Source organism: Coregonus lavaretus (assembly GCF_964263955.1).
Source record: "Coregonus lavaretus genome assembly, chromosome: 16".
NCBI lineage: Eukaryota > Metazoa > Chordata > Actinopteri > Salmoniformes > Salmonidae > Coregonus > Coregonus lavaretus.
This window is the reverse complement of record NC_140003.1, coordinates 20,569,671-20,584,457: the sequence shown is the minus strand read 5'-3', so window position 1 is coordinate 20,584,457 and position 14,787 is coordinate 20,569,671.

The following is a 14,787-nucleotide window of genomic DNA, read 5'->3' as shown; positions in this document are numbered from 1 at the left end:
ACGCATAAAAATAACTCTGATGATTTAAGCATATGTACTTATGATGGTGCCCATATTGATCATGTCCCTGTTTACAAATATCTGGCCATCCAACGTGGTCTCAGAGCATTTCGTATGATTCTGTATGTAAATCCGAGACACTCCATTCAGTATTATATGTCACGAATTGCAATTCGTACAATATGTTACGAAATGCAAAACGTACAATATGTTACGAATTTCAATTTACTCCATTCCATCCATTATTATGAGCCATTCTCCCCTCAGCCGCCTCCACTGACAGACATATTCCTCAGTTTCATCAGCTGTCCGGGTGGCTGGTATCAGACGATCCTGCAGGTGAAGAAGCCGCACGTGGAGGTCCTGGGCTGGCGTGGTTACACATGGTCTGCGGTTGTGAGGCCGGGTTGGACGTACTGCCAAATTCTCTAAAACGATGTTGGAGGCGGCTTATGGTAGAGAAATGAACATTCAATTCTCTGGCAACAACTCTGGTGGACAATCCTGCAGTTAGCATGCCAATTGCACGCTCCCTCAAAACTCTGTGGCATTGTGTGGTGTGACAAAACTGCACATTTTAAAGTGCCCTTTTATTGTCCCCAGCACAAGGTGCACCTGTGTAATGATCATGCTGTTTAATCAGCTTCTTGATATGCCACACCTGTCAGGTGGATAGATTATCTTGGAAAAGGAGAAATGCTCACTAACAGGGATGTAAACAGATGTGTGAACAACATTTGAGAGAAATAAGCTTTTTGTGCATATGGAACATTTCTGGGATCTTTTATTTCAGCTCATGAAACATAGGATCAACACTTTACGTGTTGTTTTTATATTTTTGTTACAGTGAGGGAAAAAAGTATTTGATCCCCTGCTGATTTTGTATGTTTGCCCACTGACAAAGACATGATCAGTCTATAATTTTAATGGTAGGTTTATTTGAACAGTGAGAGACAGAATAACAACAAAAAAATCCAGAAAAACGCATGTCAAAAAGTTATAAATTGATTTGCATTTTAATGAGGGAAATAAGTATTTGACCCCTCTGCAAAACATGATTTAGTACTTGGTAGCAAAACCCTTGTTGGCAATCACAGAGGTCAGACATTTCTTGTAGTTGGCCACCAGGTTTGCACACATCTCAGGAGGGATTTTGTTCCACTCCTCTTTGCAGATCTTCTCCAAGTCATTAAGGTTTTGAGGCTGACGTTTGGCAACTCGAACCTTCAGCTCCCTCCACAGATTTTCTATGGGATTAAGGTGTGGAGACTGGCTAGGCCACTCCAGGACCTTAATGTGCTTCTTCTTGAGCCACTCCTTTGTTGCCTTGGCTGTGTGTTTTAGGTCATTGTCATGCTGGAATACCCATCCACGACCCATTTTCAATGCACTGGCTGAGGGAAGGAAGTTCTCACCCAAGATTTGACGGTACATGGCCCCGTCCATCGTCCCTTTGATGCGGTGAAGTTGTCCTGTCCCCTTAGCAGAAAAACACCCCCAAAGCATTATGTTTCCACCTCCATGTTTGAAGGTGGGGATGGTGTTCTTGGGGTCGTAGGCAGCATTCCTCCTCCTCCAAACACAGCGAGTTGAGTTGATGCCAAAGAGCTTGATTTTGGTCTCATCTGACCACAACACTTTCACCTAGTTCTCCTCTGAATCATTCAGATGTTCATTGGCAAACTTCAGACGGGCCTGTATATGTGCTTTCTTTAGCAGGGGGACCTTGCGGGCGCTGCAGGATTCCAGTCCTTCACGGCGTAGTGTGTTACCAATTGTTTTCTTGGTGACTATGGTCCCAGCTCCCTTGAGATCATTGACAAGATCCTCCCGTGTAGTTCTGGGCTGATTCCTCACCGTTCTCATGATCATTGCAACTCCACGAGGTGAGATCTTGCATGGAGCCCCAGGCCGAGGGAGATTGACAGTTCTTTTGTGTTTCTTCCATTTGCAAATAATTGCACCAACTGTTGTCACCTTCTCACCAAGCTGCTTGGCAATGGTCTTGTAGCCCATTCCAGCCTTGTGTAGGTCTACAATCTTGTCCCTGACATCCTTGGAGAGCTCTTTGGTCTTGGCCATGGTGGAGAGTTTGGAATCTGATTGATTGATTGCTTCTGTGGACAGGTGTCTTTTATACAGGTAACAAACTGAGATTAGGAGCACTCCCTTTAAGAGTGTGCTCCTAATCTCAGCTCGTTACCTGTATAAAAGACACCTGGGAGCCAGAAATCTTTCTGATTGAGAGGGGGTCGAATACTTATTTCCCTCATTAAAATGCAAATCAATTTATAAAAATTTTTACATGCGTTTTTCTGGATTTTGTTGTTGTTATTCTGTCTCTCACTGTTCAAATAAACATACCATTAAAATTATAGACTGATCATTTCTTTGTCAGTGGGCAAACGTACAAAATCAGCAGGGGATCAAATACTTTTTTCCCTCACTGTAAGTATATATGAAAGCAGCTGCTAATTCATTAAAGCCATTATTAGATGGTTTATCATAGCGCATTGCACTTTATTACAGGCAACAGTTTTAGTACTCCACTGCATTCTCTACCAGAAAGGTGGTTGGCCCTCTTTGATGTCATGTAGGTTAATACATTGCTATGTTTTCATTTATAAATCCCTTTTACAAAAACTCCAACTGTACCTAACATCATTACTGAACTTTAGACATAAGAGTTACCACACCCGGTCTCAGGGATGGCTAACTCTGTAAATTCCTTTGGTCTTTCTACTGAGTTAGGTAAATCAGCTTTTAGTTTTCTTGCACCTTATTACTGATGAATGTGTTTGTTTTTTATGACCATGTTTTCTTTCTGCTTGCATTTTGTATTTATATTTTGATGTGTGTAATTTCTGTAATTCAGGGCTCATCTGTAAAATAGACCTTGGTCTCAGTATGACTCCCGGATAAAATAAAGGTTAAATAAAAATATTACATTTTTTGGAGCGATCTTCGACCATTCCTCCATACAGAATCCTTCCAGATCCTTGATATCCTTCGTTGCGTTTATGGACTGCCCTCTTCAATTCAAACCACAGGTTTTCAATGGGTATCAAGTCCAGAGACTGAGATGGCCATGGCAAAATGTTGATTTTGTGGCCAATTAACCATTTATTTGTAGATGTTTATGTGTGCTTGGGGTTATTGTCTTGCTGGAAGATCTACATTTACATTTACATTTACGTCATTTAGCAGACGCTCTTATCCAGAGCGACTTACAAATTGGTGCATTCACCCTATAGCCAGTGGGATAATCACTTTACAATATGTTATTTATTATTTTTTTAAATTTATTTTTTAGGGGGTGGGGGGGTAGAATGATTACTTTATCCTATCCCAGGTATTCCTTAAAGAGGTGGGGTTTTAAATGTCTCCGGAAGGTGGTGAGTGACTCCGCTGTCCTGGCGTCGTGAGGGAGCTTGTTCCACCATTGGGGTGCCAGAGCAGCGAACAGTTTTGACTGGGCTGAGCGGGAACTATGCTTCCGCAGAGGAAGGGGAGCCAGCAGGCCAGAGGTGGATGAACGCAATGCCCTCGGTTGGGTGTAGGGACTGATCAGAGCCTGAAGGTACAGAGGTGCCGATCCCCTCACAGCTCCATAGGCAAGCACCATGGTCTTGTAACAGATGCGAGCTTCAACTGGAAGCCAGTGGAGTGTGCGGAGGAGCGGGGTGACGTGAGAGAACTTGGGAAGGTTGAACACCAGACGGGCTGCGGCATTCTGGATGAGTTGTAGGGGTTTAATGGCACAGGCAGGGAGCCCAGCCAACAGCGAGTTGCAGTAATCCAGACGGGAGATGACAAGTGCCTGGATTAGGACCTGTGCCGCTTCCTGTGTAAGGCAGGGTCGTACTCTCCGAATGTTGTAGAGCATGAACCTGCAGGATCGGGTCACCGCCTTGATGTTAGCGGAGAACGACAGGGTGTTGTCCAGGGTCACGCCAAGGCTCTTCGCACTCTGGGAGGAGGACACAACGGAGTTGTCAACCGTGATGGCGAGATCATGGAACGGGCAGTCCTTCCCCGGGAGGAAGAGCAGCTCCGTCTTGCCAAGGTTCAGCTTGAGGTGGTGATCCGTCATCCATACTGATATGTCTGCCAGACATGCAGAGATGTGATTCGCCACCTGGTTATCAGAAGGGGGAAAGGAGAAGATTAGTTGTGTATCGTCAGCGTAGCAATGATAGGAGAGGCCATGTGAGGATATGACAGAGCCAAGTGACTTGGTGTATAGGGAGAATAGGAGAGGGCCTAGAACTGAGCCCTGGGGGACACCAGTGGTGAGAGCACGTGGTGCGGAGACAGCTTCTCGCCACGCCACTTGGTAGGAGCGACCGGTCAGGTAGGACGCAATCCAGGAGTGAGCCGCGCCGGAGATGCCCAGCTCGGAGAGGGTGGAGAGGAGGATCTGATGGTTCACAGTATCAAAGGCAGCAGACAGGTCTAGAAGGACAAGAGCAGAGCAGAGGAGAGAGAGTTAGCTTTAGCAGTGCGGAGAGCCTCCGTGACACAGAGAAGAGCAGTCTCAGTTGAATGACCAGTCCTGAAACCTGACTGGTTTGGATCAAGAAGGTCATTCTGAGAGAGATAGCAAGAGAGTTGGCTAAAGACGGCACGCTCAATAGTTTTGGAAAGAAAAGAAAGAAGGGATACTGGTCTGTAGTTGTTGACATCAGTGGGATCGAGTGTTGGTTTTTTGAGAAGGGGTGCAACTCTCGCTCTCTTGAAGACGGAAGGGACATAGCCAGCGGTCAAGGATGAGTTGATAAGCGAGGTGAGGTAGGGGAGAAGGTCACCGGAGATGGTCTGGAGAAGAGAGGAAGGGATGGGGTCAAGCGGGCAGGTTGTTGGGCGGCCTGCAGTCACAAGTCGCAGGATTTTATCTGGAGAGAGAGGGGAGAAAGAAGTCAAAGCATAGGGTAGGGCAGTGAGAGCAGGACCAGCAGTGTCATTAGACTTAACAAACGAGGATCGGATGTCGTCAACCTTCTTTTCAAAGTGGTTGACGAAGTCATCCACAGAGAGAGAGGAGGGGGGGGGGGGAGGATTCAGCAGGGAGGAGAATGTGGCAAAGAGCTTCCTAGGGTTAGAGGCAGATGCTTGGAATTTAGAGTGGTAGAAAGTGGCCTTAGCAGCAGAAACAGATGAAGAAAATGTAGAGAGGAGGGAGTGAAAAGATGCCAGGTCGGCAGGGAGTTTAGTTTTCTTCCATTTCCGCTCCGCTGCCCGGAGCTCTGTTCTGTGAGCTCGCAATGAGTCATCAAGCCACGGAGCTGGAGGGGAGGACCGAGCCGGCCGGGAGGATAGGGGACACAGAGAGTCAAAGGATGCAGAAAGGGAGGAGAGGAGGGTTGAGGAGGCAGAATCAGGAGATTGGAGGGAGAAGGATTGAGCAGAGGGAAGAGATGATAGGATGGAAGAGGAGAGAGTAGTGGGAGAGAGAGAGCGAAGGTTGCGGCGGCGCATTACCATCTGTGTAGGGGCAGAGTGAGTAGTGTTGGAGGAGAGCGAGAGAGAAAAGGATACAAAGTAGTGGTCGGAGACATGGAGGGGAGTTGCAGTGAGATTAGTAGAAGAGCAGCATCTAGTAAAGATGAGGTCAAGCGTATTGCCTGCCTTGTGAGTAGGGGGGGACGGTGAGAGGGTGAGGTCAAAAGAGGAGAGGAGTGGAAAGAAGGAGGCAGAGAGAAATGAGTCAAATGTGGACATAGGGAGGTTGAAATCCCCCAAAACTGTGAGGGGTGAGCCATCCTCAGGAAAGGAACTTATCAAGGCGTCAAGCTCATTGATGAACTCTCCAAGGGAACCTGGAGGGCGATAGATGACAAGGATATTAAGCTTAAATGGGCTAGTGACTGTGACAGCATGGAATTCAAATGAGGAGATAGACAGATGGGTTAGGGGAAAAATTGAGAATGTCCACTTGGGAGAGATGAGGATTCCTGTGCCACCACCCCTCTGACCAGATGCTCTCGGGGTATGCGAGAACACATGGTCAGACGAGGAGAGAGCAGTAGGAGTAGCAGTGTTTTCAGTGGTAATCCATGTTTCCGTCAGCGCCAGGAAGTCGAGGGACTGGAGGTTAGCATAGGCTGGGATGAAGTCAGCCTTGTTGGCAGCAGAACGGCAGTTCCAGAGGCTGCATGAGACCTGGAACTCCAGGTGTGGGGTGCGTGCAGGGACCACCAGGTTAGAGAGGCAGCAGCCACGCGGTGTGAGGTGTTTGTGTAGCCTGTGCGGAGAGGAGAGAACAGGGATAGGCAGAGGCATAGTTGACAGGCTGTAGCAAATGGCTGCAATAATGCAGAGGAGATCGGAATGAAATGAACTAAACATCTGGGAAAGGAGAGAGTAGGGCCTCCCTCACCAAAACTCCCAAATATAACTCACCCAACTTCCACCTCAGAAACTATAATTGTATCACTGAACCACCCGAATAAAAACTCTCCCAACTTCCACTTTAGAAATTAGAATTGTTGTGAACTACAGCGGTTCAATGTTTCAAGGAATAGACTCAACTTACTTTATTCAGCTAGCTAACTATGACGCCATAGCTAACTAGCATGCTAGCATCCAATAACACACAGTTTAGCACCAATACTTGGTTACAACAAACTACCAATAGTGTGTTAACACACTAAACAGATAATTCGTGTCCGTGTCTAGTTCCTTTCGTAACGCAGCAATAATTAAACGTTGGCTAGCTAGCACAAATATATTGTATTTAGCTGCTACAGTACAGCTAGCTGGTCGTGTTGGCTAGCTAGCAATGGCTGCTGTGTTGACTTTGTTTGAAAAAACGGCGGCGCTGCGAACAAATGTAGCTGGCTAGAAGGATATTGTATCTAGTTGCTACCGTTGCTAATAGCTACTCCAGGAGGTGAGTTAGCTAGCTAGCTAGCTTCGTGCTACACCCGGCACCGCCGAATACAATGCTAACCTACAATAACTACCCACAACAGCCCACGATGCCTACCTACAATACCTAACTACAATCTAAATACATCATTTAAGCCTTACTCGACAAAGCCCAAGCTATGTATAAAGCCAAACTTACCCGACGCCAGCTGTCTGGGTGGCAGACAAGAAGACATTTGTCTTCTGCAATCAGTAGCTGTAATTAAGTACAGTAGCTACTAACTACCTAACGTCAATGCCTCAGATAATGAGGTTAGAAAAACAGCTGAATGGTAGGTAGCTAGCTGGCTTAATTACAGGTACTCTTAAGCGTGAAATAACATTGGAAACAACTATCCACCATTGCTAAAAGTTACCAGTAGCTACCCGCTAGCTAGCTAGCTTTATTGGTCTAGGTAGTGGGTTAGCTAGCCTCGTGCTTCAGCCGGGCTCCGCCGTATACAATACTTACCTACTTACCTACAATAATTACCTACAATAACTACCTAAATAAGCTACCTACAATACCTAACTACAACTACCTACCTACAATCTAAATACATGGTTTAAGCTTTACTCAACACCATATAAGAAGCCAAGCTTACCTCCTGCTAGAGAAAACACAACCTCTCCCGACCACTGCCCCAGGTCACTGGAGCCAAGCAGTGTTGGGGAAGCTACTATAAAAATATATAGTTTACCAAGCTACTAATTACTTCACACTGGAAGAAGTTAAGTTACACTAAAGCTACACTTATAAAAATGTTTGCTTTTAACTAAAGCTACTTTGTGAAAAATGATCATATCTAAATCTGAAATTTCATTGACTACTAATTGCAAGAACAGAACACTCTGGAGTCAGATGTTAACAAAATGTGTCATTTAGCCTATTAAACACACAAATTAGGTTTCAAGTGAGAATTAGGCAGGTCTGATGCTGAAAAAGAAAGGAGATTATTGCCTACTTCACACATTTTTATTTTATTTTTGCAAAACAAGTAGTGTGAAGTTCCAGTAGTTCGCTACATAGCAATAAAATAATTACTGAAAACATTACCAAGATTTGAATGTAATTCAACTACCACCAAGCTACTGCAAAATGTGCTGTAGTTTAATTACTAGTTGAACTACATGTAGTTCACTACTCCCCTACATTGCAGCCACGTTTCAGCCCCCTGGCAATCAGGTTTTTGGCAAAAATGTCCTGGTACTGGGTAAAGTTCATGATGCCGTTCACCTTAACAAGGGCCCCAGGACCAGTGGAAGCAAAATAGCCCCATAACATCAAAGATCCACCACTATATATTACATTCTCATTTCGACGTCAAACCCACAACTGGTGTGCGTGGCCAGAGCTCTATTTTCATGTCATCTGACCAATGCCATTTAGCAAACTGCAAGCATTTACATTTGTTGGATGACATGAAAATAAAGCTATTTGGCCACGCACACCAGTGGTGGGTTTGGCGTCAATGAGAATGCATGAGCACACCCCACACCTGTGAAAAATATATGCAAATATGGTGGTGGATCTTTGATGTTGTGGGGCCATTTTGTTTCCACTGGTCCTGAAGAGGGCAGTCCATAAGCGCAGACGAAGGATATCAAGGATCTGGAAGCATTCTGTGTAGCAGAATGGTCTAAGATCCCTACCAATGTGTTCTCCAACATTTTAGAAAAAGGCTCACAAGGTAAGGTATTGAAAACAGGGGTGTCAATAATTTTGACCCTTTTTGAGAAAAAAAGTAATACTTGTTAAACAAAATTCTCTGAGCAATTGTATTAGTATAAAATAATATCATTTCCCCACTTTCTTTGAGCATACAATATAGCTCAGTATTTGAATTATTTATTTTATACAGTCATTTTTGCTCATCTTTATCGAGGGTGTCAATAATTTTGGTCCCCACTGTAGCAGTGCCTCATGGCTAACGTCCTCATGGCTAACTAGCTGTTAAGAGGTTTGAGCCAGTAACCGAAAGGTTGCTGGTTCGAAACCCCGAGCCGAGTAGGTGAAATATCTGATGTGCCCTTGAGCAAGGCACTTAACCCCAATTGCTCCTGTAAGTCGCTCTGGATAAGAGTGTCTGCTAAATGACTAAAATGTAAATGTAAAAATGATAACTACTGGCAAACCTTGATGTGGCATACCACCTAAACCAAGTGCTTTAGGTATCCCCTTCATGTCCACGGGCCCTCCGTACAGGGTGCTCCCAAGGGCAGGATTTTATCCCACGGTATGGGTAATATGGGGGATGTGGACAGTTTCACAGAGTACACTCCATATCTTATACCTGGAAACACCTAAGGGTGTTTTCTGGCACTTGAAAAACAAGGCTACCCCTATCATGGCTCGCTCCCTCTTGTTGTGGAGCAGTGCACACTTGCTTGTCCCCAGTACAGATCTTTTGGCTAGGGAAGGCCCTCTACTTCAGGCGTGGTGGCTACATTCCTGGACTCCAAGGTATGACCCACGTAGATCTAGTCTCACTGCGAGAAAACGCTCATTGTCGTCTTTTCTTCTCTGTTGGGAATGGAGGCGCTGGCACGCCAGTGGCCACAAAATCTTCTTTGCGCATTTACTCCTGTGCGGCTGGTTCAGCCCACTCTGGAGGGAGTTCATCTGGAGGGCTTGTCTTTGATTCTTGTGGCTCCCCGATAGCCCAGGAAACCATGGTTCACCACTCTTGTTGCGCAGGGATTTACTGTCTCAGGCGCACGGGGAGGCAAAGGAGTTATTCCTTTTCAAAGATAGAACATCGTTATCACATCAAAGCACTGCTAGTGCCACATTCAGATGAGGGATGTAGTTACTCTAGCCCCTCTGTAATGGCTTCCGTTCTGTCTCTTTAGTATTCCTAATGTCCTTTATCCAACTAAAGTGTTACCCGATTAATATGTTATTATTCCAGGCAACATGACTTCCTCTACATTAATGACAGCCCATGCTCTATTTTTAGCTGTTACACTGAAAAAATACTTTTACATGAAGGATACTTTCTTGTGGAATTGCGATTAATTTAATAACTTGACTAGATCAATGTCCGCGCCCCTGCGCAAGATATCCGTTTTTTTTCATTGGATGCATCTCAATCCACCTCATCCGTCGATGTCGCACTTCCGCATCTGCGGTGAAAGGTGACAGAGCTAGAGCGGTGTTTGTCAGGCCATGAGACATCCCGAAAGTAGGTCTTCTCACCGTCCGAACAGTGAGGCCTACAAACTATTATGACCCCTCTATGGAAAGATGAGACTCACAAACACGTACAGTACAGTGTTGGTTGTTTTGCTCTAGGACGCCCACAGGCCTCACAAGACTCGTCTGAAGGTCCCCCGGTACAGTTGAAAAAATTAATGGAAGTATATATGGAGACTGTTTTGTTCCAAAAATAAGGCGTTAAATACGTGTTAAAATTGTTCTTTCCTGATCTTTCTTATATCTCTCAGATATATGACAGACACTTCAGAACAAACTTCCTTTTGATTTTTTTGTGGGACTATCTGTTGTTCCATGTAGTGAATCTGTTATTCAATGCGTTTCTATGGGCTAATAAAAGTAAGGCCAAATAAAATGTTCAATCAAATATTTTTTAAACATATTTTTAGGATACTTCAAGGGGTCTTAAAATTCAAAATGAATAGCAAAATTATCCTTGGTATGACTTCCTTAAAACAATTCCATATAGCTTAGTAGAACCCCTCGCCCAGCTTAGACAGGGCTTAGACTCTTATGGGTTAAAAGATAAGGAATACTATGAGCAACCACAAAGGACATTCCAACTAAGCCATATAATGGTATACAGTTGATTAGTGTTTCAGGGAGTTCAATTTTTCTTAGCATATTCAGGATAATGACATCTCCTTTCTGTGCGCCTTTAGCTTGTCACGTGTTCAAAAGCCTCATCACTGACTGACTGAAAGAAAAGCTACACAACTTTCTTTCTCAGCAGTTTATCAATCAAGTAGCTGCTATTTTTTCCCATTTCTTTGTCTCATTATTGCTTGACTAAATGTGTGAGCATGTGAGACAGCTTGAGATATGGTTCTCCTGGCACAATGTGATCAGTTCAGTGGTAGAGCTGTTCACAGCTTGTTCGATGGCTGCTAGCTGGTCCCGTAGCGTTTCCATAAACAGAAATATGTCTGTAAAGCGCTTTAACACACCAAGTGCGGCTTATCACTCAGCCTCTGTTTCCATGGCGACGAGCAGCACTTTGGTTCCGGCCCCTCCGCCCCCAACCTCGCCTGACTCCTCTTGTATTACAGCCACAAACACAGAAGTACAGTTGGATGGGTTGTTATGTGGGCAGTGATGCACATACACGCACAGGGACGCACACACACACACACACCACATACACTTCTGTCTGTTTGAAACCGCAGCAACATATTTAACACAGGCCGGAGAATTTCGATGCCCCTTTGTTGTGTGTCAATGGCAGCTCAATGAAGCACCTGGTATGAATACTGTATGTTGTGTTGTGAAGTTCACAAGCTCAAATTGCACTGATAAAAGAGTCGGCTGGAGCGCAGAAGAGAAGACAAGGAACTTTTGGGTGTGTTAAAGCGAGGGCTGCTTCCCTTCCCTTCCCTCCACACAAATGTGACAAAGCCTAACAGACAAGATGTTAGGAGAACTTTCTTGTGAAACTTGAAAACACACTGGAATATGCAGCGAGAAGGCATCGCATCTGCCATTTTTCATGAAGTTTTGCACCACTTAAAATAGCTGTGACACTTTTAACTGTACCCTCCTTTCCCACCTGTCTCATTCCCCTCCTTCCCTCGCTCTTTCCTCCTACCACCCCCTCCCCCCAACACCACCCCTCCTCCCCTCTCTCCCCCTTGAGCCAGATAAGCTTGTCATAAATCAAACCTGACATGACTCCGCAGCATAGGCTACAGTTCTGGGAGAACTTAAATACAGGGCGGATAACTGTAGATTACTCCAGTCCACACCCATGATGCAGTACCTTTGGCGAACTTGCTTCTCTTTCTTGATATTACCTCTCTATGGTGGAGGGCATGTTGCTAGAACTGGTATACTGTAGCTACAGCTGCCTAGTGCTCTTGTTTAGATCAACTGTGTTTAAGAGACTGCAGCTTGAGCTTGCTTTCCTGCCGGTTGCGGTGAAAAGCAGACAGCCAGATTAGTGTCTCTGTGCTGTGTGGCTGGCTGATCAGGATTAAAGTGATTCCTGAATGGAGAGAGATAGGACAGAGTGGGTGGTGGATGCTCCTTCTGCACAGGAAAGCAAGCAATGCAATAGATTTTGCTACAACACCTCCAGCGAAATATGAGTGTGTCTAACTGAGGTGCAAAATACTCCCGTTATACAACTGCTGTAAAAATGAAACTATTATACAACCCCTCTATGAGAGGATGGTGTGTTGGGCTCCTCAAACACTGGTTATTTTTGTCTTGCCAAAGTTTGCTGATCGATCCATCAAAACTGTATCTATGTGAAGAAAATCCTAATGTGTAATATGTGCTCTTGTTTGTTCAACATAAGGCCACTTTAATGAATCTGATTGTATTTCTCTGTGAAGCTTGCTTGAAATTCTGTGTTAAGTCAATGGGAACATGGATAGCGTTTCTTTATGTACTCACTCAGCCCACATGATTCTTGTTGCCACTCATCTTTGACAAGTGCTGCCCATCCTCTATGTGTTAACTACTTCTGACAATCTTGCAATTGAAATGCTGTCCACCTATCAGAGCGACTATTATCTTCAGTCGTGAAGATAAGGGCTCAGGCCAGGTGCAGAGGATTGTCGGTCTGGTCTGTCTTTGTAATCTCTATTATTTCAGAGAATAAATCAATGCAAGGAGCTTTTGTCTCTCTGTCTGTGCGTACACAAAACTTTTGTGTCCTTAGCTAACCTGTCTCCCTTCTCTCTGTTTGAGGCGACATTCTATTTCAGAGCTGTTGAAGATTAGTGCTGACTGCCTTGATTGTTTATGATGTACTGCAGATGTTGAGAGAGAGAGAGAGAGAGAGAGAGAGAGAGAGAGAGAGAGAGAGAGAGAGAGAGAGAGAGAGAGAGAGAGAGAGAGAGAGAGAGAGAGAGAGAGAGAGAGAGAGAGAGAGAGAGAGAGAGAGAGAGAGAGAGAGAGAGAGAGAGAGAGAGAGAGAGAGAGAGAGAGAGAGAGAGAGAGAGAAGAAGAGAGAGAGAGAGAGAGAGAGAGAGAAGAGAGAGAGAGAGAGAGAGAGAGAGAGAGAGAGAGAGAGAGAGAGAGAAGAGAGAGAGAGAGAGAGAAGAGAGAGAGAGAGAGAGAGAGAGAGAGAGAGAGAGAGAGGAGACAGAGACAGAGACAGAGACAGAGACAGAGACAGAGACAGAGACAGAGACAGAGACAGAGAGAACAGACTTTACCTAGAGGGCCCTCCAGCCTCTTTAGGCGGAGACACCCACAGGAGGAGTCCGGCCACAGAAATCAATCCTAATTTCAGAGTGTATAATAAGCTTGATCTGGCCTGAGCAGCACTGGAGAACCACCAGAGGGACCTTAAAGGAGCTCTTAGTGGGAGTGACAAACCACCTGAAAACACACATGCACAAGCTCACTCAAACACACACTCACTCGTAGCACGTGCGCACACACTTACACACAAACTCCCCCAAAAACACACCCCTCTATAGGGAGAAGAGGTCTGAACCTCCACTGTATTGGACTAATCATGTTCGTTGCTGATAGTATTTATTATCCTGGCTATTTCCTCTCTAACACGGCGGAGGTCTAGCCAGCCAAAAAGCGCCATTGATTTGTGAGAAGCAGTCTTTGCGGGCTCTTGTGGGAAAATGGCAAACCGTATCAGAGGGCCGTTGGCCTGGGCTGGAGGCCGGCAGCTGGCGCTGAGCTGCGGGGGGGAAATCAATGCCTGGTTCCACTGGACCCGGATTCTATTTCCTGTGAGCGTCCCCACAGGCATCTGCACATCCCTTAAACACCTACCCTCCCTCACCACCCCTCTCCTCCAACCTCATCTCAACCTCTCTACTCCACCCCCCCCCCCCACCCACCATCCCTCCATCGGCATCTTGGCATTGTTGCTCTCTTCCAGGGGGAGGGCATCCCACGCAGCTCCAAATCGTTTATCTTTCTCCCGGCACAAAGCCGCAGATCATAGGGGAAGAGAGAGAGAGGCTGTGTTGGTGTTCCATTCCCCCCCCCCCCCATGGTACTGTTTGACAGCTTCAGAGACGCCCTCTCTCTTTCTCCCGGTGCTTTATGAGGTAGTGGGAGCTGTGGACGGAGAAGCTACAGCAGAACTGAGGGGTTGGAACATGTTCTTTCCTTTCACCCCAGTGCTTGTAGGGTGTTGTAAAGGCTTTAGTGGAGCTGTAGAAAAGTGTCGTAGCTTAATGTGGTTCACTCTGAACATCAGATATTGCAGAGGAAATATTTATCCCTAGTAGTCTACAATGATTCACACTAGCTGTTCCATAACATCCACAGTATTGGAGTGGTGATGGATATACTGTACTGTTTGAATTAACAGTATTTTAGTCCAGTTATTGGGTTGGTTTGCATAATACTTATGTAAACCTGAGTTTTCATCGGTTGTACAACCAAAAGTTTTGTGCTTTTTTTTTACACTACTTCAGAAGCTCATATATAATTTTTTGTATATTTTGTCAGACAATAGTTTGGATAATGTTAGAGATTCCTGGTAATTTATAACATATATATGAAATATAGCAGACACTTTTATCCAAAGCAACTTACAGTCATGCGTACATTTACTTGGATGCATTAATAGCACAACAGATAAATAATTCAATGCTGTGACTAAACATGATCAATAATAATTACCCAAATCATCATCATTAAAAACAACATATGGATTTTCAATGATCTTGTGAGCATTTCTA